The following is a 27,264-nucleotide window of genomic DNA, read 5'->3' as shown; positions in this document are numbered from 1 at the left end:
ATAATGGCCGCTCTCATAAATACATGCACCCGGTCCCTGACGCTCTCATACATACATACACCTGGTCCCTGCCACTCTCATACATACATACATACATACACCTGGTCCATGCCGCTCTCATACATACATACATACATACATACATACACCTGGTCCATGCCGCTCTCATACATACATACATACATACACCCTGCCGCTCTCATACATACATACATACACCCTGCCGCTCTCATACATACATACACCCTGCCGCTCTCATACATACATACATACACCCTGCCGCTCTCATACATACATACATACATACACCCTGCCGCTCTCATACATACATACATACACCCTGCCGCTCTCATACATACATACATACACCCTGCCGCTCTCATACATACATACACCCTGCCGCTCTCATACATACATACACCCTGCCGCTCTCATACATACATACATACATACATACACCCTGCTGCTGTCATACATACATACACCCTGCCGCTCTCATACATACATACACCCTGCCGCTCTCATACATACTTACATACATACATACACCCTGCCGCTCTCATACATACATACACCCTGCCGCTCTCATACATACATACACCCTGCCGCTCTCATACATACATACACCCTGCCGCACTCATACATACATACACCCTGCCGCTCTCATACATACATACACCCTGCCGCTCTCATACATACATACACCCTGCCGCTCTCATACATACATACACCCGGTCCATGCCGCTCTCATACATACACCCTGCCGCTCTCATACATACATACATACACCCTGCCGCTCTCATACATACATACATACATACACCCTGCCACTCTCATACATACATACACCCTGCCGCTCTCATACATACATACATACATATATACACCCTGCCACTCTCATACATACATACACCCTGCCGCTCTCATACATACATACATACACCCTGCCGCTCTCATAAATACATACATACACCCTGCCGCTCTCATACATACATACACCCTGTCGCTTTCATACATACAGTACATACACCCTGTCGCTTTCATACATACATACATAAATACACCCTGCCGCTTTCATACATACATACATACACCCTGCCGCTCTCATACATACATACACCCTGCCGCTCTCATACATACATACATACACCGTCCCTGCCGCTCTCATACATACACCCTGCCGCTCTCATACATACATACATGGTCCCTGCCGCTCTCATACATACATGCATACATACACCCGGTCCCTGCCGCTCTCATACATACATACACCCTACCACTCTCATACATACACCTGGTCCCTGACGCTCTCATACATACATGGTCCCTGACGCCCTCATACATACATCCTGCCGTTCTCATACATACATACACGCTGCCGCTCTCATACATACAAACACCCGGTCCCTGACGCTCTCATACATACATACACCCTGCCACTCTCATACATACACCTGGTCCCTGCCGCTCTCATACATACATACATACACCCGGTCCCTGCCGCTCTCATACATACATGGTCCCTGACGCCCTCATACATACATCCTGCCGCTCTCATACATACATACATACATACACCCGGTACCTGCCGCTCTCATACATACATACATACACCCGGTCCCTGCCGCTCTCATACATACACCCGGTCCCTGCCGCTCTCATACATACATACACCCTGCCACTCTCATACATACACCTGGTCCCTGACGCTCTCATACATACATACACCCGGTCCCTGCCGCTCTCATACATACATGGTCCCTGACGCCCTCATACATACATCCTGCCGCTCTCATACATACATACACCCTGCCGCTCTCATACATACATACACCCGGTCCCTGCCGCTCTCATACATACATACATACACCCGGTCCCTGCCGCTCTCATACATACATGGTCCCTGACGCCCTAATACATACACCCTGCCGCTCTCATACATACATACATACATACACCCGGTCCCTGCCGCTCTCATACATACATGGTCCCTGACGCCCTAATACATACACCCTGCCGCTCTCATACATACATCCTGCCGCTCTCATACATGCATACACCCTGCCGCTCTCATACATACATCCTGCCGCTCTCATACATGCATACACCCTGCCGCTCTCATACATACATCCTGTCGCTCTCATACATGCATACACCCTGCCGCTCTCATACATAATGTACATACATACACCCTGCAACTCTGATACATACATACACCCTGCCGCTCTCATACATACATACATACATACATACATACACCCTGCCGCTCTCATACATAATGTACATACATACACCCTGCCGCTCTCATACATACATACATCCGGTCCCTGCTGCTCTCATACATACATGGTCCCTGACGCCCTAATACATACACCCTGCCGCTCTCATACATACATCCTGCCGCTCTCATACATGCATACACCCTGCCGCTCTCATACATACATCCTGCCGCTCTCATACATGCATACACCCTGCCGCTCTCATACATAATGTACATACATACATACACCCTGCCACTCATTCCACCACTTTTATACATACATACACTGCTGCTCTCATACATACACTGATGGTCTCATATATATACATACATGCACCTACCTCCACTCTCCTCCATATATATGCAAATATACACTGCCTCTCTTATATCCATCTAATCATATATACTTCGACAAAGCAAACCCCCCCCCCCACAATTATTAATCCCCCATCCAACATTCACAGTCGCACAGACACCGCCTTACCAGGGATGGTGACTTCAATCAGCCACTACTCCGGGGCGGGCCTCAGTTTGCTGCTTCTTCCGATGGGGCACTGGCAGGGGCGGATTGGGGACTAAAAGTGGCCCTGGAAAATTTCTGGCAGTGGCCTCATGTGGGCGGCTACAAATCAATAATGGCCGCTCTCATAAATACATGCACCCGGTCCCTGACGCTCTCATACATACATACACCTGGTCCCTGCCACTCTCATACATACATACATACATACACCTGGTCCATGCCGCTCTCATACATACATACATACATACATACATACACCTGGTCCATGCCGCTCTCATACATACATACATACATACACCCTGCCGCTCTCATACATACATACATACACCCTGCCGCTCTCATACATACATACACCCTGCCGCTCTCATACATACATACATACACCCTGCCGCTCTCATACATACATACATACATACACCCTGCCGCTCTCATACATACATACATACACCCTGCCGCTCTCATACATACATACATACACCCTGCCGCTCTCATACATACATACACCCTGCCGCTCTCATACATACATACACCCTGCCGCTCTCATACATACATACATACATACATACACCCTGCTGCTGTCATACATACATACACCCTGCCGCTCTCATACATACATACACCCTGCCGCTCTCATACATACTTACATACATACATACACCCTGCCGCTCTCATACATACATACACCCTGCCGCTCTCATACATACATACACCCTGCCGCTCTCATACATACATACACCCTGCCGCACTCATACATACATACACCCTGCCGCTCTCATACATACATACACCCTGCCGCTCTCATACATACATACACCCTGCCGCTCTCATACATACATACACCCGGTCCATGCCGCTCTCATACATACACCCTGCCGCTCTCATACATACATACATACACCCTGCCGCTCTCATACATACATACATACATACACCCTGCCACTCTCATACATACATACACCCTGCCGCTCTCATACATACATACATACATATATACACCCTGCCACTCTCATACATACATACACCCTGCCGCTCTCATACATACATACACCCTGCCGCTCTCATAAATACATACATACACCCTGCCGCTCTCATACATACATACACCCTGTCGCTTTCATACATACAGTACATACACCCTGTCGCTTTCATACATACATACATAAATACACCCTGCCGCTTTCATACATACATACATACACCCTGCCGCTCTCATACATACATACACCCTGCCGCTCTCATACATACATACATACACCGTCCCTGCCGCTCTCATACATACACCCTGCCGCTCTCATACATACATACATGGTCCCTGCCGCTCTCATACATACATGCATACATACACCCGGTCCCTGCCGCTCTCATACATACATACACCCTACCACTCTCATACATACACCTGGTCCCTGACGCTCTCATACATACATGGTCCCTGACGCCCTCATACATACATCCTGCCGTTCTCATACATACATACACGCTGCCGCTCTCATACATACAAACACCCGGTCCCTGACGCTCTCATACATACATACACCCTGCCACTCTCATACATACACCTGGTCCCTGCCGCTCTCATACATACATACATACACCCGGTCCCTGCCGCTCTCATACATACATGGTCCCTGACGCCCTCATACATACATCCTGCCGCTCTCATACATACATACATACATACACCCGGTACCTGCCGCTCTCATACATACATACATACACCCGGTCCCTGCCGCTCTCATACATACACCCGGTCCCTGCCGCTCTCATACATACATACACCCTGCCACTCTCATACATACACCTGGTCCCTGACGCTCTCATACATACATACACCCGGTCCCTGCCGCTCTCATACATACATGGTCCCTGACGCCCTCATACATACATCCTGCCGCTCTCATACATACATACACCCTGCCGCTCTCATACATACATACACCCGGTCCCTGCCGCTCTCATACATACATACATACACCCGGTCCCTGCCGCTCTCATACATACATGGTCCCTGACGCCCTAATACATACACCCTGCCGCTCTCATACATACATACATACATACACCCGGTCCCTGCCGCTCTCATACATACATGGTCCCTGACGCCCTAATACATACACCCTGCCGCTCTCATACATACATCCTGCCGCTCTCATACATGCATACACCCTGCCGCTCTCATACATACATCCTGCCGCTCTCATACATGCATACACCCTGCCGCTCTCATACATACATCCTGTCGCTCTCATACATGCATACACCCTGCCGCTCTCATACATAATGTACATACATACACCCTGCAACTCTGATACATACATACACCCTGCCGCTCTCATACATACATACATACATACATACATACACCCTGCCGCTCTCATACATAATGTACATACATACACCCTGCCGCTCTCATACATACATACATCCGGTCCCTGCTGCTCTCATACATACATGGTCCCTGACGCCCTAATACATACACCCTGCCGCTCTCATACATACATCCTGCCGCTCTCATACATGCATACACCCTGCCGCTCTCATACATACATCCTGCCGCTCTCATACATGCATACACCCTGCCGCTCTCATACATAATGTACATACATACATACACCCTGCCACTCATTCCACCACTTTTATACATACATACACTGCTGCTCTCATACATACACTGATGGTCTCATATATATACATACATGCACCTACCTCCACTCTCCTCCATATATATGCAAATATACACTGCCTCTCTTATATCCATCTAATCATATATACTTCGACAAAGCAAACCCCCCCCCCCACAATTATTAATCCCCCATCCAACATTCACAGTCGCACAGACACCGCCTTACCAGGGATGGTGACTTCAATCAGCCACTACTCCGGGGCGGGCCTCAGTTTGCTGCTTCTTCCGATGGGGCACTGGCACTGCTCCCAATCCTGCTCCCGGCTCCATAGTCCCGCTGGCGTTGGTGGTCTCGCTGCAGGGAGCGGCAGTGGCACCTGTACACAGGAACCTGCGACCCTGCGTCCAGTCCCGGCCAAGCACCCCTCTTCCCGCCCGCAGTGCCCCCTGCGGCCCCGCCTCCTCCCGCCCGCTGTTCTCCGAGTCCCGCATACAGTAGCAGGGCACCGATTAATGTGGTTGATGGAACAACCATAGAGGACTCGAGGAGGAGGTGGGGCAGTGGACAGCAGCGCCGCACGGAGAGAGCCTGCTGCCTGAGAGGAGAACAGTTTGCGCGAGGAGGCGGGACCACTCAAGGAATAATCTCCACTCCGACTGCAGCCACCAGTGACAGTCGGAGGAGGCGGGGCCACACGGGGACTGGGCTGAGGCTGAGCCTGCAAGTGAGGCCGCCTACCGCTGAGCAGTCAGCCCGGCCGGAGGTGAGCTGAGCTCGCTGTACATTTGTCTTGTTTATTTATTTGCGCTGCATGCACATCTTTCGGCCTCACTACCGTCGGCCTCCCGGGAAAGTTCCCGGTCGATATAATGGCCAATCCGCCCCTGGAGTAGACCTTCAATTTACAGGTGCACTGACCCTCCACAAAGCGGACTTGAGCAAGGTTCATACTGCACAAATGTAGTGACATGGCAATCATTTAACTGTGCTGCTCTATAGAATATTAATATTCATGTCTTTATTGCACGTAACAAGTTATGCCAATTTCCAAACCTGCGCTACTACACTCAAATTGACTGAGGTACTAATTAAATTACCTTTTCTCATGCATGGATATCCTGAACACCTGGACTGTAATGGTGAATGTTGGGATACTCTGGTTCATCATAATATATTAGGGGTCCAATTCAGGATCACTCGCATCTGAATTCGGTCCCTGCCCAATGGTTGGGCTTGCGCATGCGCATTTCTGTGCATGTTCAAACCCCGACAGAAAATGGCCACAGCGGGCCGTTCACAGTGGGGAGGGAGGGTTGGGGGCAGAGATGGCACTGGACCATGGGAACGCCTAGCGTTTTATGGGCATCACCATGAAAACATTGAGTGTTCCCATGGGTACACAGGTGGACTGAGGCCTACCGGGGGATGGAGGGGGGGGGGGGGGGGGGGCATCTTCTTTCCAGCACTTGCAAATAATAGTCAGATAACTGACTTTTAATTGCGATTTCAGGACAAATCATTCGATGGTCGGCACCCATCTAATGATTTCTCCTGCTTGCGGCTCATGCGAGGGGAAGTGTTCTCACATGTGACACACTTCATTGCATATTTCTGAAGAGATTCAGCAGCATGAATTTGGTCGGGCGGCGTCTCAGGTGCTTGGTAAGCTGCAATGTTCGCAGCTTACTGGGGCAACCTGAATGAGGGAATTCAAGAATTGACACTTTAAATCTAGCAGCGAAATCACTGAGATTGTGCAGCTGCCTGCAACTTACAGCTTTTGACATATATGCCTAGCAATTGGCACTGAGGTCCAATGTACCGAATGTTGCCACTTCGGTTCAGCCTGTAGACTAAAACAAGTAAGAAACAATGGACCTGGATCACACCAGATTGCAGATCTGTAAAATTTAGGATAACTGTGAGTAGATAGAGGCCGTCCCTATTGAAACTCGCCCTGTGTTAATCTGCAAGAAAATTGCAACATTATCGCAGAACACTTTCATTTGCAATTCCATACACAATTTCCAGACAATTGAATGAGTACAGGCTGATCAAGGCCGGTGCTGATGTCACAGGCCCTCCCTTAAAACCCTAGGGCATGTTTGAATTTTTTGAGGACACTCCCTGAAAACGGCAGGTGTCCACCTCCTAAACACCGGCTTCCTGTCAGTTAACCTCCAGCTAATTTGCATTTACAATCTATATGCAATTTCATTCACTATTTGGCCATACGCATGTGCAGTCTTTCGACAATCTCTCGACCTGCAAATTCGCAGATCGGTGATCACCTCTGAATCGAACCCAGTTGAACAAAATACTATTAATTAATTAGGCAAAACTAATATTTTCAAAAGAACATTTTTGCATAATTTTGGTAAACATCAAGAGAATTATTAAACACAGTCTTTTTATCTTTCTGGAATGAAATATGTTTGTGTGAGATCATAAGGACTACCTCTGCATGCCGATTGAGGATAAATTCTACTACTATCTGATAGGGGAACTTAAAGAATTTAGATGGCCAGGGGCGAGTTTCAGTGCACTCTGGAAATACTCTAAACCTCTATTAAAGACTACAATATTTACCATTTAAGATACTAGAGCTGCATGCCATTCTAACATAACTTTTAGAATGTAATGTTCCCTTAATACTTGAAAAAAAATCCATTACGAATGACACAGAAATTACAGTTCTCCTCAGTGCTAACATTATTTTCTCTTACACTTTAGGAAATGCAAATGACTTGCTAGTGCAGTTAGCAAAGAAGCATCTGTAGAATTGATCTAAGGGGCCTTATTCTGACTTGGGGGTTATGCTAAATGAATTGGTGCCGCACGCGTTCACATGGGGGACCGATCGTTAGCGTCTGCACATGTGCAGACACTTGGTCCGAGCTGGCACTTTGCCGCCCCACTCGCACCTAGCAGTACAGGGGGCGTGGGCGAGGATAACAACCCATGGGAACGCCCAGTGTTTCATGGGCGGTCCCATGAAAGCGCTGGGCTTTCCCATGGTAATGACCTGATGATGCGGGTGCGGGCAGCTGATGTCAGCAGATATCAGCTGCCCGCCCGCTTCCTGCACAGGGTGCTCGCACATCTGAGACACCACAGAGGTGTCTCAGATGTGCAAGCGCTGGAGAAATCATTCAATGGTTGGCAACCATCGAATGATTCCTATCCCGCACCCAAGGCTACGAATGGATGATTTTTTAAATGCGCAGAGGACAGCGGGTGCAAGGGGGCACGTGCAGCGGGTACGCACAAGGCTGTGAAATTTGCAGACTTGCGAGTTAACCACAATAAGGTCCTTGATCGCAAGGCATGATTTCACAAATGGCCAAAACCATATAGTTCACCAAAATCGAACTCTCTCTCTCTGCATGTTACATTTGCCTCACCCGCAGTGCAACATGGTTTTGCCCATTTGAGAAAAGCTGTGCTTTGTGATCAAGTGCTGCTTGAGTAAGCTCACCACGGTTCATGGAAATGTACGGTGTTCTACAAATGTTCTATAGTGCCGGTCATATTCTGATGCAGTTCATGGCCATTTCCTCATTATCAGCTCTATTTTCTCAGATGACGAGAGAATGCAGCAAACATGCATCATTACTAAAAAGTAGACAAAACTATTTCAAGGCTGTAGTGTAAATGCATACCAAGCCGAGATTGGGAATAAGTGGCATCAAACCGAGCTGTGGACTGGCAGAGAACCTGCAGATGCTATGTAAACAGCACAACACCTTATGGTCTATAATAGTGGCAGGGTATATTATATGAAAGTGGTAATACAGCTCAAAATTGCTATAATAAATTATATCTGTATATTATGCCAAAGGGGACAAACAGACATTTCAGATTGTTGTGGGTTTCGACTTTAAAACAGTAATTAGGCATATAAGGTAATTTACACCTATTAACCCATTCATTTGTCCTAAATTAGCCTTTAGCTAATTTTAAGCACAAATGGCTAAATGGTTAAAGTACCCCCAAATAGATAATACCATTGCAGAGAAAAAGGTAAAGAACAGTCAATATCTGTCCAGGAGTTGTATGATATGTCGTATCATATTCCTTGTAGGAATACTTTTTCTTTCTTTGTCCTTCTAAGATATGCACAGTCAGGAATGAAGAGTTAGCCATGTACGTTATGTCAACATACAGAAATGCTACTAACATGGTACAAAAGAGCTGCATCTCTTTAAATTTACACATTTATGGTGCTTGTAATATTAAGGGGTCACTGGCATACCTATAATGAGTGCACAGTGCAGACGGGCCACTGGGTTCCGGGGGCCCTCACACTGCACACCAATGTAATCATACTCACCTCTCTGTCGATCCAGTGCCGGCAGTGCAGTGGCAAAAATAACTGAGAAAATGGCCAACGCAGCTGCCAATGGTGTTCTCGGGTACATAGCATGGGCACCATGTTCCCGGAGACCATCTGCCCTGCTGCAGAAGAGGTGGACCAATTAGAGCCTCTACACGGGCCCCCTCCTCTCTTAAAGCACCCCTGTAAGTGGTGTATTCATCATCATCTCATTTATACAAAAAAAATGCAGAAAATAAAAATGTTCCCCTATTTTATAAATTGTGTTTGTACCATGCATTCAAAAGGTAACAAAGGAGATAACAGGGATTTCGCCCACTGCCTTCATACACTCACTAGTAAGGGGACCTAAATTCAGCACATGAACATTTTTAGGAACCACGCTCCATCGCTATGGGAAAGAATCTCAGATGCAAAGAGGGATATGTTCAATGCCTGGCTTCTTCTGTGGGGGCCCATGATAATTAGCATAATGAATAGACCCCTTAATATGTTATAATATAATAAAAAAAAATATATATCATGATAGGAATGTATTGACAATTCAATAAATATGATTATAAGGCTATATTTTCTATGAAAAACGACAAATGTGCCGACAGGTTTATATGGGTGTTGAACCTGGGATCCCAGCGCTATAGTTCCCTCACTTCTTGTGCTGAGCTATCTCAGACATAGAAGATGAAGAGCCGCTATTTAATCATTTAATTACATGACCTTCCCTAGTGGGAGAGGATAATACAAATAGATAACATATATATAAAAATATATAAAATGAATGTAAAGATGTATATATCAGTCGTTGGTTTGTTATGTCCGTATCTATCCTGATGTTTTTCTTAGTAAATCTGTCAAAGGTTGAATTTTTTAAGCTAAATCTTGCCATTGCCGCATCATCTAACAGGTTTTTTATATAAATTGATTGACCACCTAACTAATCAGTAGCGCACATGTGAAACTTAAGTATCTCTAATGAATACCTATCTCTGATTGGACATTCGTCTTATAAAAATGACTCCTAGAGAGAGGGAGGGTATCTTCTGAGGAAACCGGCAGGTTCTAAAGCCGGAGAAACGCGTCAAGAGACCTCCCTGATATTTTTCTAAATTGGCATATCGACTGGTGGTGAACAAGGAGCCCCCACAGCGACAGATCACCGGTATCCCCGACCGTTCAAACTGCTAAGTCCGCTGACATTTCTCCGATATACAACACTGCGGCTAATCATCTGTTCCGTCCGCTGTGATTAGGTGAGCATAGACAGCGGCATCAAGACTGCCTAAACGGGTGTCCGCCCCCAGCCGGGAGCGAGCGGACTACCTACAGACGCAGTGAAAGTGAGCGGGTCTCACACTGCGGTCTGTCTATCTAATCAGCAGCCGCTGTCTTTTCCACACGCTGCTCCCTTACTACACACAGCGAGACTGTGTCGACATCTACACCGTGAGGCTTGATACGGAGCCTATATACCGCAAGCTAAAAGCAGCTGCTGTCTTCACCACACGCTGCTCCCTTACTACACGCAGCGAGACTGTGCCGACATCTACACCGTGAGGCTTGATACGGACTTTTATACCGCAAGATAAAAAGGTATTATACAAATATTCAAGCAGAGCATTTATTCAATTGAATTTACCCTACATATGGTGACCCTAATTATCTGGAATAACTGTCGCTGAATAAAAGGTGCTGATGCACTAATCCTTAAACGGAGTTCTGTACAGAGGAAGTTTTTCCTAATCAGCTGAATTAAAAATTTAAAATTGAAGGGTGGCCACCCCTTTCCACCACCTGAATGCCTTTTAGATATTGTTATTAATTATTTTACTGTGTTATTACATGCATAATTTTTATGTGAATTTATAAATAAATCATTATTGGTTTTTACCAATTAAATGCTTCACATGTGCGCTTATTAGGTGTGTTTAGCTTAACAAATTGCTACACAAAAGGTATTAGTGTCACACATGCGCTCTCTAAATATTCTTTGATATTTATCTAAATTCCCTTAATATGTTGGTTTACATGCTATACACCACAAGTCACCTACCTCTGTGACCTGGGATGTTTAATATCTGTGGCCTAAGATGTTTTCCAAGACAACTTACAAAGTTGGCATTATCATTAAGTTTGCCCAATGTAAACCTTGCCTACAGGTTACATGCACAAAGTATTGTTACTTGCAATGTAAAACTTCATCCAACAGATTACTGCTGGATCACTATGTGTACCCAGCCTGGACCCTGGATGCAGGAAGTGCATACACACTTGCCAATGCCTGACTCAACAACACTTGCCGATGACTGGTTCATTTTTACAGAACATCCTAGTAAACTAGCTGGAAAGCAGTGTGCTTATTTCATCATATAAAAAGGTCAAAAGCACAGAGTACATGACTTCTAATGTTATGTTTAAAAGCAGGGAAAAATATTTACACTGGTCTATTACCCTAAATGTACTATACTTTGGACTGCTTCAGTATGAGTCAATAAGACTCCTGATAATATAAATGAGCATTATTAACCAGGTTCCAGTTATATAGATTTAGAAATGCAACCATTTGCATCTGTGCTGGTTTTCTCCAACAGAAGAGACAGGGTGTACAGTAACCATACATAATGTGCAAAAACAAATGCATGTGGGAGTATAGGGGTTCGTTTCTCTCACCATTAAGTGGAGGTGCGGTGGGCTACATGCTTTTTGATGGTATCCCGGGTAGCATAAGTAAAGGGTGCACCACCGCACAGTCTTACAAACGATATCCCAGTTGGTGAAGTCACCTCCCGTCACTGTGATGTCATCCGCATAACATGTTTCGGAGATTACTCCTTCTTCAGATGTGGATGCCATCACTCTGAAGGTCCGGGGCTTTATACCCTCCTAAATTAGTGTGATAGTCCACACAGTGGCATTCAGGTGCACTTGTGTTTGCTATCACTGCTGCTAACAATCCTTTAAAATGCGGTGACACAACTCAGTTTTCACAAAGAGGCTATAGATATAAAGTGACTAAGAGTATGAAAACTGCCTTAGATATTTATTAAGGCTTGGCATGAACTTTGTGTCTTAGTCTTAGATAACAAAAATGTTATTCTCTAAAATAAATGTTTATGATATTTGTCCCTGGATTAAAGTAATTAGTCAATCACAAATTCTGGCTAAATGATGATGTAATATAAATTGAACTAAAACCTACAAAAGTAAAGGAATCATTTTCTAATGATTGCATTGTGGGTACATACCAATGTACAGTATGTACCCACAGTCATAGTAGGCAGGGGGCATCACCTGCCATACTTCAGTAGACTCCAGAGCTTTTATAAAATATATAACTATAAAAATGTTTGTAGTATTCATTATCATCTTTATGTTATTCAAATAATTTACTTTATATCATCAAAACTTACCACTAAATTACATATACGTGTGAAAAGGTGACTCTAATACTAGTTATGCCTCACCAGCTATTGATGTCACCGTACCTCCCTGGCACACACTTGGGGGGTCTATGTACTAAGCCTTGAAGATATATACAGTGGATAGAGATAAAGAACCAGCCAATCAGCTTCTAACTGCCATGTTACAGGCTGTGTATTAATAGTGACAGTTAGGAGTTGGTTGGTCCTTTATCTCTTTCCACTGAATATATCTATAAGACTTAGTACCCCTAGTGTGCACGATAGTCTACAATGTTGAGATTTGCCGCAGAAAACAATGACCACTGTATGTATGTGTAACCTCAAATCCACCCAATTCATTGTTTGATTAATTGGATGGTCACATTTTCAAATTAGACATTCTGCATGTCCAACAGGACAGTTCAATAAATGAAGTAGTATTGTTACGGTACTGAAGTATGTACCAATATACAGTATTGCCATTATATAGATGATTGTGCAGTGTGTATGGCAATATGATACATTTTTGTATCACATAATAGCACTGTCATTCAGATGTGTAGCCAACTAAAGGGGTTTATATACTAAGCTTTGGAAAGAGGTAAAGTGGATGGGGATAAAGTACCAGCTAACCAGCTCCTAAATGTCATTTTTCTAACACAGTCTGTAGCATCGTCATTGGGAGCTGATTTGCTGGGACTTTATATCTGTCCACTGCTTAGTAAATAGATCCCATAGTTACAAAATGATTGAAAGCATTCCTTAAGGAACCTTTGTTTACATCTGTTGTCGATTACTTACAACGCTGTTACCTGCATTTGGCAAAACTGAACTACTAAACTGCTACTACTGTACATTCACCCAGGGTTAAAGATGTATGTAATAATGTTCAGTAGAAATTACACAATAAAGCAGTGATGTGCGGTCAGGGCAGACAGAGAAGACAGAACCTCACCTGTCATACTCCAGAGTTTTCTGACTATAAAAATGATTACAATATTACAAGAAGATTTATTACTTATGTACTGCTGCATGTTGTGTATAATGACCACATAAGCCCTCAGGTCCATATATCTGTGTGTATATCTGTCTCTGATACTAGCCCGTGCCTCCCCAGCCACTGACCTCACCGCACATAACTGCAGTGAAGTGAATATAGTAATAAACTAATGTACTTGCTTTTCCACTTACAAGTTAACCACTCCTACAATAATGAAAGGTTAATGTCCGTTTTTCTACCCAGTGTGACAGCTGCCATTTCTGGGCAGAAATCAGGGGTTTGGCTGGCATGCGAAATTAATCAAAATTATTTTAATGAACAAGTACCACCCAGTCAAAGCTTAACTGCCATTTTTCAAACACAGGGCCAGATGCACTAAGCTTCCAAAGTGATAAAATGGAGAGTGATAAACAGCCAGCCAATCAGCTCCTGTCTGACATTTTGCAAACACATGGCAGGTAGGGGCTGACTGACTGGTTGTTTATCTCTCTCCATTTTATCGCTTTTGAAGCTTACTGCATTTGACCCACAGCTTGTAAAAGGGCAGAATGTGATTGGCTGGTAATTTATCTCTTATCACTTGGGTTGCTTTTCCTGTGGTCCCCTTCAGAACATATTTGATGAGATATAATCAAATGATTATTTGCGTCTACCACCTCTGATAGCCTACCATCAGAGGTGGTAGACGCAAATACAGTGGTACAATTTAAACATGCTTGGGATAGGCATATTGATATCCTTACAAAAAAATAAGGATCAAATATGGTTTGAGGTAACATGTTTAAAAAAAGGGGCAGACTAGATGGGCCAAGTGGTTCTTATCTGCCGTCAAATTCTATGTTTCTATTGTCCCTAACCTTTTGCTATTCAAGTGAAGTAAATGATAGTCTCATTGCAGAAAACAATCCACTCCACAATGTAATACCAAAACGCAACAATGTGTTGACTATGGGAATGATTAAGATGTCGCTATTTTGATTATCGGAAGACTCTGTTTGCAACAATCACACAGTGATTTCATTTCAGTGAGGATGTAGTCACAAGTGACTGGAAGACTTAAGCCACTTTGTTTGAGGTACCAGGGAGTGGCGACAAAATCGCTGGCAAGTAATGACTGTTTTGGGGGCAAATATCTACCCACATCTGCAATCTAGTTTGCAGAGGCATGACCCAGCATCTCAATTCCTGCGGCCATTTTGTGTAGCAATAGGGTTACTCAGCTGGTCGATTATTCTGTGATTTCGACTGCATATTTGTATGCCATTGTTTCAATCTGCGAGGCTGCTGACTGGCATTTCAATACATTTCCAGATGGCTACTGCATTACCGTATTTTCAGAAGGCAGCTTTGTAAAAGAAAAGGCAGTAGTGATTGCATTAGTGACCACATGTGAATCAGTCCAAAAGACTGCACCTTATCACTTGCATGTTGCTAAAATTAACCCGTTGAGTGCCAACATCTCTGTGAGAGAAACGCTAAATATCGGCTAAAAATGGCAGCATCGCCCACATTTGTTTTTATAAATTCAAATAAAAAATGTTGTGTTAAAAATTATTATATTTCCTATAGAAGGTAAACATTACAGGTCCTTATGATGAATACAAATGTTTGCTTGGCAATTTTCACACTCATTTTGACTTGGCACTCAATGGGTTAAATATGTTCATTTTTATTTTGTCAAATGGCCCACCTACTCCAGCAATACACACTAACAGTGGCGTAGCTACCATATGGCAACCACCGCGCTGGCTTGGGGGACCGAACCAGCGCGCGGGGGGGGGGGGGGGGGGGGCGCTGATGCCCGGCACACTCACATTCGGCAGGGACTGACAGGTGGGGCCGGAACAGGCATTCCGTCAGCTTAATAAGGAAGCCCCCCTTTCCCGGCTCCTGGCAATATACTGCTTCCACACTGACTTCCGCACTGGCTGCATCCAGGATTGAGGAGGAGATGGGGACAGGTAGGGGGCGGGACTACATACCCGGCCTTCCGTGTGCTGATGGTCACCTATCTTGGTGCCTAGCAGGCAGCCTATGACAGAGCTGCTCCACTCAGCAGCCACACGCGATGGGCCCGGATCCAGCCATCCCCGGTGTCTGCCTCCCTTAATAGTTGGGGCCTCACTCATCATCTCTTCTGCACATTCGGCGGCGCACCAATGCTGGAGAGCCGCCAGGACTCCTCGTCTGAGGGGTAGAGGAGTGGTGGATAGCCAGCTGTGTGAGACTGCTGCTCTCCAGGCCCCGGAGGAGGACATACTGACTACTTCATCATGGTGCAGCCAGACCTGCAGGAGAGGAACGGAGGCAACCTCCAAGAAACTGATATACCAGGACACGAGGAGAAGGAAAGGGTGAGTGTACAAGGCCACATAACACAGGTGTCTGCATTATTCACTGACACAGCTCCCATCACAGAACAGGAGCACAGGTGTATGCATTAATCACTGTTAGTGAAGAAGGGGTGTGGGTGCGTCTGGGGTTTTGTTAGTGGAGGAGAGCTATGTACATTTTTATTTTTTTTGTCTTACCAAAATGCCATTGGGGGGGGGGGGGGGGGGGACAACAAAGTTTTTGGCAAGGTGGAGCAAAATTTATAGTTATGCCACTGCATGCACGCTAATTCTCTCTATACAGGTGTATTCTCCTTCATCCTACATGCAAGCATGTACGGCAGGCATTCCCAACCACGGTCCTCAAGGCACACCAACAGTGCAGGTTTTACTGATATCCAAGCTTCAGCACAGATGGTTTAATCAGAATCACTCAGAAACTAATTAAGTCCCCTGTGCTCAAGCCTGGATATCACTAAACCCTGCACTGTTGGTGTGCCTTGAGGACTGTGGTTGGGAATGCCTGATGTACGGCATTGCAGGGTTCTTACTGGTTTGTTTACAGCTCCACAGTGTACATTCAGATTTATTTATATGACGTTACTTTTTTAACCCCACTCTAAAGACAAAACAAAATTGGGGTAGGACCAGGAACACAATGCAAAATGTAACTGGGAAAATGTGTTTACAGCCAGATGCGGAACGGCAAATATTTCCCAGAGCAGATTTATACATTTTGCTTATCTCTACTTATAACTAAAATGTCCTTAGTGCGTGCTTTGTGTGCCTGCTGTAAGGAAATTAGGCTGAAAGCTCCACTGGGGAAGGGACTGATGTGGACGAATAAACATTTATCTGACTGCACACCATTGAGTAATATGGTAGCACTATGTACAAATAAAATATAATAAAATATAATAATAATCTGCTTAGCATTCAAATGGCTTACACCACTGTTCTAGAGGATAATATGTAGAATCTGACTGGTTGCTATGGGCAACATCTCACACTTCTAAAAACTCTTACCACAACGTGTCTGCTACAATGGGCTGGGGCACAATGACTGGATATAAATAATCAGACCCCACCATAATTACCTACCCTCCTGCATTCTGCATGAGACTCCCTGAAATAACAGCAATCTCCCTCTGTCCCTCATTAGTTTAGCAATCTCCCTCATTTTATCTAGCCCACATTACACTGTTACATTTTTTGAGGAGAAAAGGAATGAGAGACAGATACATTTACATTGAATCATCAGCACCATTTCCCAGCACTTTACCAAGTATAGTAGCTCTTACTAACTGCTTCGGGGCTCATCTACATTAGGATATAAGTCAAAAGATAAAGTTTAAAAGATTCCTCTCAGATGTAGCAGTGCACTCCCACACTTCTAGGTGCCACGTTCCCAATCTCTTTTCACAATCTCTCCAAATTTGGAACTAGACACGCCTTTTGGGTGAAGCATGACACACCCCCTCAATGGGGCGCTGTGCAAAATTTTATTACCAACTATAATCTCCCTGAAACTAGTTTTCAAAAGTAGACAAGTATGGACCCCACACTCCTCTAGTGCAATCATGATGAACCTGCTAAACTCTTACAAAGGAAAATAAATAAATAAAACCAGATCTAGCTGGGACAACAACCCATAATTAAGAAGACATTGGTGAAGAAAATTGTATTGCATTTGCTCAATAAATATCTGCCTGGTAATGCTGAATATACATGACTTTATCAGATATGCTTTTTGTCTACCTAGAAAATAGATAGGCAACCAATCAGATTCTATATATTATATTCTAGAAGGGGCTAATTAAATAAGTAATTTCTGATTGGTTGCCCATAGCAACATACCATCTGAAATAGAACTCAGATCTACACTCTTTTATTGGAAAATATCACAATATTTGCTTTTGCAAAATTGTGAATCGTCCTAGAAATGTGCATGATAAAATGAGTTAAAGCATCTACATTCTATTACTACTGTAGTATATTCATTTTAGTTAACTTTTTTTCATCCTCAGATAGTGATCAGCAGTTCACGTGACCCTAGCAAAAAATATATGTTTGCCCCCGGCTCTCCCTCCTTCTTCCCAGATTGTTTCATAACACTAATTATACTCACTCTATTCACACTGATTATTACTATACACAGTCTAGTCCAATGTCAGCCACCTGATACACAATGAGTACTATACACCGGTCACTCTGACATAACACACTTTATACAACACTGGCATGATTATGTGGTGCCCCAGGACTTTACATAAAACCCGCGCTCTCAGAGTGCAGGACACGAGGGGTTAACATTTTCCCCCGGAGTTTCGCGCCCCAGGGATGAGTGGCAGCCTAAGCCAGGAGGAGATTGGCTGGGGGAGGCAAGGAACCAGGAGGAAGGGGAGGTTCAGGAGAGGAGAGAGGGTGTGATCCGGCGGGTGCGCGGAGGAGAGGAGACTCACGTGGGAGAGGAAGAGGGCCCTGGAACCCCACACCGCAGCAGGAGCAGAGGTCAGCCTGGGACGAAGAGGCAGACGCTGGGAGAAGCAGCTGGTGGTCGAAGAGACAGAACCAGCGGTGATCACAGAGCCGCCCACAGCGCCGCAGCACCGGGAGGAAGAGTGCGCCGCGTGATCATCCCTCACGCCCGGCGCCTGGAGTGACGCGACGTCAAGGACCCGGGAGAGGAGCCCAGCCAGCTGACGCAGTCCAAGGGACCGGAGGAGACACGGAGTGCGGCAACGCCGCGTCTGCGGCGCCCCCACTGGTGTGTCCCCGGTCAGAAGAGAAGAGACAGCGGTGACCCACGCTTCAAGGGACCGGAGCCAGGAGAGCAGAGCGTGACGGGCGGGAGCCTGCACCAGTGACCAGTTGTAAGGTACTGTCTCCGCACGCCTCAGCCCCACACGCAGCCATTCCCCTGGCCACCAATGTACGCCCCTTCAGTGCCGGAGCACGTCTGACGCCCTGGCCTCACCCGCAGCTACCCCCCTGGCACTTTAAATACCCGGCCTCAGGAGTGTAGTGCCACAGGCACCCTAAAGCAAAGGGGACCCCTATATCAGTTTTCCCCATATCAGTACTGCTCCCAGCAGGTTGGGGCCCACAGTAGCCAGAGACACCGGTGGGTCACCACCAGGGACACCCTTGCTACCCGTACCCCAGTTGGAAAGGACTTCATGTACTGGTCCCCATAGCCCACCTCAGTTTGGTGGGCGGACAGCACCACCTTGTGGCCAAATTCGGAGCATCTACCTTTGCCAGCAAGGAAATCCCTTGTCCAGGGCTTCATGCAGCCGACTGTTCGCTAATGTTCCCTTCTACCTAAAGGATTTCACCTCTGTTGTTATACCGACACTTGGGCGGACTTCACGCCTTCCCCTGTGCACAGGTAGATCGAGACTGGACTACTCTAAGGGTGACGTCACCTCAATTAATTACACGGTGCACCGGTTAACCAATTCAGTATTTCAAAAGTATCGCTGTTGTGATTTGTTCATGTAGGATTTGATTTGGATATATGCAAAAGGTAGCCTTCAGTGTTGACGGTACCGTGTCGACTCGCCAACCTGATAGTAGCCTTAAAGCGGGGGTGTTTTACCCCGAGCACCGCCACGGTACCAGGAGCACCTGGAGTCTGTAGGGTCCTAGTGAGTACAGGTGTACGCTGGTTAAGTTGTCTATTTTTGATACGTATTGAAACGAACCCTTCAACTGTTATTGGGACCTATTGTTCCTGTGATAGATGCTAATTGTTAGGGACAATGTCTGTCACTATTACTACTTACTTAATGTGCCTTAATCCCCAAGTACTGCTGCGCAGCAAGGGTCAGTGGGCATAAGTTGCCATTCTGTCGCAATAAATCTTGAGTTGCATCACACCCCGTTGTTCCCTTTCATTGAGGCGTCCCTTTCCCGTCCACCGGAGAACAGCAGAGCGGGCGAACCTGAGTCGTCACCGAAGCACCAAGGTAAGGGAAAGACCGTTCCCTCCGTGTACCGGCCACCACAATTATACTACCTAAAAACTCGAGCTTCTGTGCACACAACATTTTCCTTTACATGCCCTTCGGTCATCAGCTTTTTTCTTACATGCCCTTCTGCACATAGCACATAACATAATTTCCTTCTTTTGAAAACTAGTTTCAGGGAGATTATAGTTGGTAGCATTTTGCACAGCACCCCTGGGGGGGGGGGGGTGTCTAGTTCCATATATGGAGAGACTTTGAAAACGTTGAACCTAGACGCATGGGTATGTACTGCTACATCTGAGAGGAATCTTTTCAATTGACTTACTGTATATCCAAATGTAGATGAGCACCAAAGCAGTAAGTAAGAGCTACAGTACCGTACTTGCTAACTGGGGGAATTGGTGCTGATGATTCAATGTAAATGTATCTATTGCTCATTCCTTTTTTCCCCAAAAATGTAATGTGGGCTAGGTGAAATGAGGGAGATTGCTAGACTAATGAGGGAGAGAGGGAGATTGTTGTTATTTCAGGGAGTCTCCTGTAGAATGCAGGAGGGAAGCAGCTATGGCACATCAGCATTTCTCACACTTTGCTCCCTGCCCACCAGCTTTTACCTCACACACTTCTCCAACAGCTTTTATTACATACCATTCAGCTCTAATATAACACTCTCTGCCCGCCAGCTGTTCTCTAAAACATGTTTCTCTGCACACTAGTTTTTCCCTCACATGCTCCTCTGCCCATAACTTTCACATGCCCCCTCATTATCCGAATATTCCCACTTGGCTACCATCATTTGACCAGTGTAATCCATATTAACTTTTTCTTAGCAAGAACATTTCCAGAAACATTTGAGCAATACAGAGTTGTGTATTTTATGGTAAACAAACCAAGGTCAATACGAGCCCCTAAGCAAAAGGCCGGCATTTTAATCACTCTTATAACATTACAACGAAACAGTACATTCGTATCAGTCTAAATTAAAATGTATGGGATTCCACCACGTATCTGGGGAGCTGCGGATCCAGAGTTATCTAGGCTCGTTTCTTTCAGCCTATAAAATTCCAAAAATGTTTTACCTTAACTATATACATTGGAAGGCTTTAAGTGTTATGCTGTAGGATCAATGGGTTTGTGGAAAAACAAAAGGTACTTGTGTATTATCTGGGTGCCCGATTTTTTCTTCGCATGCCACTACTTAAGGCATGCGATGCGATGCTTCATTGTAAAGACCCGATTTTTAATTGTATAGTCACCCATGGGTGATTTCATACCCCCACTATCCAACTATGCATGGAGTTGATTTCATATAGTGTGGCGAGTGCAGCGAGCCACCGAGCCCGAAGCGTGGCGAGCGGACATGGATTACTTTACATGTATCGTGCCAGACCTCTCTGTCTAATGAAGTCCCTCCCTTCCGTCCAATTGTGCGCTTCTATATTTTATACTTGAATATATTTTAAGCTCAGTTTTTATTATAATCGAGTGAAACTGTATTCTAAACATTAGTCTTTTTTCTGTTGCCTTCTATTGTCCTCTACACTTTATTATTATATGTGTAAAAACCAATGAGATGTTTCTTAGCACATAGGTGCACCATGTTTGGTAATTAAACATAGGTATAAATACCCCAATGGACCTACAGCAGCATATCCTTGAAAAAGCTGCCCCTAGAGGCAGTGAAACGCGTTGGAAGCTGCTACTCTTCAGGCCCCCAACTGCCATTGTTGCACTGTGTACTTTTTTGGATCCAACCAGCCGCCTTCACCTCCTTATCCTTCGAGAACTACTCACTGGGAGATATCCATCTCTTTCCACAACCATCGTGATTCTAAAAGCGGAGAAAGACTCATCCATCTCACCCAACGGAGATCACAGCTATTTACGCAATCCTAAATGGATACAAAACTCCATGGTGACCCGCAGTGGTAATTATATCTACCCTCAAAAAACACTTTTTTTGAATCCAGTGGAAAGTTAACCTACTCCCCTTTAAGAACTGTACTGTCCAAAATTGGTACATCGTATTCAGGCAGTATTATAGGAGCGGATCCTAACCAATATCCACACAGTGGCTAACAAAGGGCCGTGAATGAGATTTTTATTCATGTATATGTCCATGTAATTTTATTTAGATTGTGATTTATATGTATATTAAATGTTTTTTACTTTAATTCCTCATTGGTGAGCGCTACTTTCTTTTTTCCTTTTTTATTATTTAACCTAGGTACCTACTCAGTCCCTCAAGTAACAGCTCTATTTTGACCCTACACCCCACGGCAGCGCCCATCTGACCGCCCTAGGGTGGTCTTCTGTTTGTTGTACATATTTGATTATGAGAATGCCACTTACTGTAAGTAAGGGCAGATTTATAATTTATTATTTGCAACATATTCCCCGCAACACTTAATATTTGTGTCATGGTGATATCAGCTGCAGTCCCTCCCTTTTTCTGTTTTTTATGGGGTCTGCATAGCTGTCATACTTCTCAGGCTTAGGAATACTAAGCACTCTGGAGTTCTGCTCCCTACAGATAACGCCATCTGAAAATGGCATTAGCCGCTGCAGCCTATGGGCTACATTTCTACAGGGAGATGGTTCCTCCAGAACCCTCCTCAGCAGAGGCCGTCACCACACATGCATGGTAAGCAGGCTGCATATGCGCAGAAGTCCCTATAGAGGAGTGAAGAGTCACCACTCCATACACATTGTATGGGCAGTCTCCTTTTTCAGGTCATGGGCCAGATGCACTAAGCTTCAAAAGTGATAAAATGGAGAGTGATAAACAGCCAGCAAATCAGCTCCTACCTGACATTTTTTAAACATAGTCTGTGACATAGCAGGTAGGAGCTTATTGGCTGGCTGATTATCACTCTCAATTTTATCACTTTTGAAGCTTAGAGAATCTGGCCCCCAATCCTTCATGTGAGCACTGAGAGATTGAGGCAGTACATAATTAATGCAGCGACTAGTGGTGATAAGAAATTTCAATTATTAGGTCTAAAAGCCGGTAATTGATACAGACAGTATGCACATTTCCATCGTAACTGTTGAGTCTTGATAAGAAAGATCTTAAAACATATTCTATTTCAGTCCATTGGTGTCAGAAAGATAGATAAAATAAATGTGGGAAAAAGGAAATCTACACAGTAATTTGTAGATCAACCTGACCCCATATAGCCATAATAAGAGATATATTTAATGTTTCTCTCTATATAGTTACATTTATTTATTATTTATTACCAGTTATTGATATAGCGCACACATATTCAGCAGCGCTTATTTAGGACATAAAACAGATATATCATTCCCTTCTTTCTCTATGACACATAGGGGGTATTCAATTACCCATGGTAAAACATCTATTTTTCCAGATGTTTCATCAATGTTTTTTTTATGGGGCTATCCGATTGGATCAATCGATTAAAGACCCTTTTCGCACTAAAAACACACAGGGTCAGTGATACCTGTGTGTTTGTGTCTGGCCACAGCCCTGTTTAAGCTGAAAACTGGGCTGCTTTTGGGGATTTTGCTTCACCTGCCTGAGGCAGATGTAATAAATCCCAGATAAGATTCAGTATGCACTAGCTTATTGGGACAAATTAAGTTGAGATGAACAAGCCTATTACCTGTGATTAAACATAAATAGAGCCTTTTGGGGGGTTGAGTTGTATTTGGCAATGTTATAAATCAATATCAAGAACACAAATACAGCACATTTGCAACAAATAAACATTTTCACAATCGTAGTGTGCAGATAAAGTCACAATTTCACACTAAATATAGGCATGCAGCAGCTGTTTCTGCATACCAAGTTACGTTACAGTGTGTGGCAGGCAGGAAACCACTTTAGCATAACATTTTGTATGCAATTACACACAGAATATAGGCATGCTGTATATCTTTTTAATGAGCAGAAGCTGCTCATGCGTCTGATTAGCAATGTGCATAAGATGCATTTTACAAGGAAAAATGTTCAATAATACTCACCCCCAGAAAAATTGCTCTAGTTATGTCCAACTTTATATAGCTGTCTTGTATCCGACTTTCTAACTTGGCTCCCATTACATCAGCAGAGTTGTATTTTTAACATGGGCAAAACATCTGGATCCAACTTTTTACTGGACACTCTTATTCATGAACTTGGACATAATTACATTAACTGACAAAATGTCTGACTTTTGCAGAAAAATCATACATTTCACATAATTGGACCAAAATTGGACTCCATTACAATCTCGCCTTGGCCTTAGTATATCTCTTAGTGTATTTTGATTTGCTTAAAATAATAACAGTAAATGTGATAATAAGACTACTACTACTGCTACTACTACAGGTTGAGTATCCCGTATCCAAAATGCTCGGGACCAGGAGAATTTTGGATAACGGATTATTCCGTATTTCGGAATATTTTAATATTTCAATGATGTATTTTGAAGTATCTTGCATTTATGCTGTATAAACACATAGTATACACACAAATATATTTTATTACCACATAAAATACACACAAATATATTTTAATTGTTCAAAAAACAAGGTTTCAAAATGTGAAACAAAATTTGTGTACTATCTCAGCACTGAATTTGAATGCCAAGCAATCATTGTCTTGCACATATATAGTGCCAGTTACATATCATGTCCCCAGTGATGCTGTTACAAATGTCCCCAGTGAGTTTTTAGCAAAAAAAAAAAAAATGTCACTTTCTGGAAAGTCCGTATTTCGGAATAATTTGGATAACGGATATTCGGATACGGGATACTCGACCTGTACTACTACTACTACTAATATAATAATAATAATAATAATAATAATAAAAGTAATGTCATTAATATTGTGCTTTTCTCCAAAACAACTCTAGGTAGGTATTCCAGGAAACACTTGGCTGTATGCACAGTGCCTGGAGGAGATGACACATAATGGAGGAGATACAAAATGCTTGGAGTGATCCATGATTCTTACAAAATCATCAGGACTTTGCATTATTCATTCGACATGTACCAGACATGGTAATTATCCTGGATACAATACCTATGTAGCTTACAATGTACAATATAAGCAATAGGTGAAAGTAAGACATGAAAACATAAAATACAAAATGCCTAAGCTGATACTCACTGAATAAAAAATGTTTACATTTCTTGTACTGTAAGATACATTATGTGTATCACAAAGTAAGCAAGTAAATGTAGCATTTTTTTGGCATGCATTTTACATTTTTCGGATGCTAGAGTGTCTACGTTTAAATAAGCCCCTATGCATGCCTTCTTACTGTCCCGATTACAGTGGGACAGTCCCGCTATTTGGAGACTGTTCTGCCATCTCTCCCATGGGTGTCAGTGTCCAGCGGGTGGGGGCATTTGGGGGGGTAGCCGGTGATTGCTGAAGATGCACACGGCATCTCTTCAGTGCAGGGAGGGAGGGCAGGGAGGGAGGGAGCCTGGGGCTCCCAAACTGCTAGGAGAGTTACTGGGCACGCCTCCAAAAATGACTAAAACAGGGTTCATGGAGCCAGGCTATGCCCCATCTACCTTATGCCACATCCACCCAGTAGCCCCACCCCATTTTCGGTCCCACCACACGTTCGGCATGACTGGCAAATTTTGGGAGGTATGCCCTATATCTCAGCTTCTTCTGCAAAACAGAACTATCATTTCTGCTCAAAGTGGAAAAGATTGAAGTATGTATAGTAAGACTTATCCTGTTACATAGCTTTTTTTTACTTATTCCAAAGTGATGTAATAAATAAAATAAAAATTCTTAGCTGTGTTTTCATTAGGAGCATTGTTTGAACTTCAAACACATATTATACTATAGAACCGTACACGCCACAGAATTTAAAAAAAAAGATAACACACACAGAAGGGCGAACATGTAGTGTGTACAGGTCGAGTATCCCGTAACCGAATATCCGTTATCCGAATTATTCCGAAAACCAGACATTCCAGAAAGTGAAAAAAAAAAATTTTTTTTGCTAAAAACTCACTGGGGACATTTGTAACAGCATCAATGGGGACATGATATGTAACTGGCACTATATATGTGCAAGACAATGATTGCTTGGCCTTCAAATTCAGTGCTGAGATAGTACACACATTTTGTTTCACGTTTTGAAACCTTGTTTTTTGAACAAATAAAATATATTTGTGTGTATTTTATGTGGTAATAAGATATATTTGTGTGTATATTATGTGTTTATACAGCATAAATGCAAGATACTTCAAAATACATCATTGAAATATTAAAATATTCCGAAATACGGAATAATCCGTTATCCAAAATTCTTCTGGTCCCGAGCATTTTGGATAAGGGATACTCAACCTGTACACCCAAAATCCCTCCCATGCATCGTTAACACCCTCCTACCCCCGCCAGCAGCACATGCAGGTCAGTTTTGGCTAAGAACGCAACCACCTGCATGTTCAATTGGGTCTTGGTAATGCCACTGAACAATATCGGTAACAATATCATTCAGTGTATATGCTCAATATTGTTAACCTGCGGCCGCAAGGTTCGTCAGTTGTTTATGGGCTTATGTCTAGCTGCTTTTCAAAGATATCCATGACTACACTTGCAAGTGTTTCATTTTATACTGGCTGGTCACTGGAAGGACCAGGAATTGTTTGAACAAGCATCAGATGTTTGACTAACCCTGTAGTGTTTGTTCTGAAATGAAATAATGAAAAACCTGGCATTCTCTCCAGGTCCATTCAGAATCATAGAAGGTTGGAATTGTAAATGGAGACAGTTGTGTGCTTTGCAATTATCACTGTTCCAAAGATTGTTTATCCAGGGTCTACAGGTGGCTTGCATTGTCA

The 27,264-nt window shown here is 43.9% G+C and overlaps 1 protein-coding gene across 2 annotated transcripts in view; it reads right to left on the bottom strand.

Moving 5' to 3' along the window:
- The window catches only part of LOC146078639 (proprotein convertase subtilisin/kexin type 5-like), a 275,576-nt gene that overhangs the window by 221,530 nt on the left and 26,782 nt on the right, over positions 1 to 27,264 (bottom strand). The window lies entirely within an intron of this gene.

This window comes from Crinia signifera, chromosome 1 (genome assembly GCF_055691185.1).
Source record: "Crinia signifera chromosome 1, ASM5569118v1, whole genome shotgun sequence".
In the NCBI taxonomy this organism is placed as follows: domain Eukaryota; kingdom Metazoa; phylum Chordata; class Amphibia; order Anura; family Myobatrachidae; genus Crinia; species Crinia signifera.
This window is presented reverse-complemented; position numbering and strand designations above follow the sequence as displayed.